Here is an 875-nt window from a genome sequence, read left to right on the forward strand (position 1 = left end):
CTTGTCTTAAGGAAAATAATCTAGTCTTCAGAGAGATGGGTACCAGGATAAAAAACACAGTATCTGTGGGAAAATCAGGCAAGCAGCTGAGATACAAAATTAGTTGGTCAATTAACTAAATTAAAAGGGGTCAGTTGGCTGGGGCATGTTTGACATCATAAAGGGTTGGCTGCAAATGTGCTGGGACATATGCTGTATCTTAAACATACTTGTAAGAAGCAGGGTATGCAGCCACAAACTCTTAAACTTCATATCTCTTTCTGGCAAGATATGCTGAAGTAATCATAATTCAGAATTTGAGAAAGTGGCCATCCATTGACTGTTCCAACTTGCAGCCAATAACATGAGAGGAAACCCACACCTGTCATTAAATAGATGGCCAGGAACCACTGATTGGTCAGCTGAGTAACCCAAGATAACCAAACACAATTGTCCAAAACAAAGTCAATGAAATGATTCCTAATGATTTTTCTGCTATACTCATAGATTAGTGTCTGTCTCAGTAATCATCATTGCATTGTCAATCAACTGAGATAAGCACATAGGGACCACAGCCAAACAGTAGATGGAGTCAGGGTAACCCCAAAAAAGAGGTAGAAAAAGGATTGTAAAACCAAGAGGATTGGAGGACACCAAAAGACCACAACCCACAGAATCAACAAAGAGGGTGCATAGAGGCTCACAGAGACTGAAGATACTGTCACACAGCCTGCATAGATCTGCATTAGTTCCTCTGATTATATGTTTCAGTTGTATAGCTTAGTGTTTCTGTGAAACCACTCACTGTAGGAGCAGGAGCTCTTTCTGACATTTGTGAGTGCACTTGACCCTTTCCTCCTACTGGGTTGCCTCATCTAGCCTTTATGAGGGTGTGT

This window comes from Rattus norvegicus, chromosome 7 (genome assembly GCF_036323735.1).
Source record: "Rattus norvegicus strain BN/NHsdMcwi chromosome 7, GRCr8, whole genome shotgun sequence".
In the NCBI taxonomy this organism is placed as follows: Eukaryota; Metazoa; Chordata; class Mammalia; order Rodentia; family Muridae; genus Rattus; species Rattus norvegicus.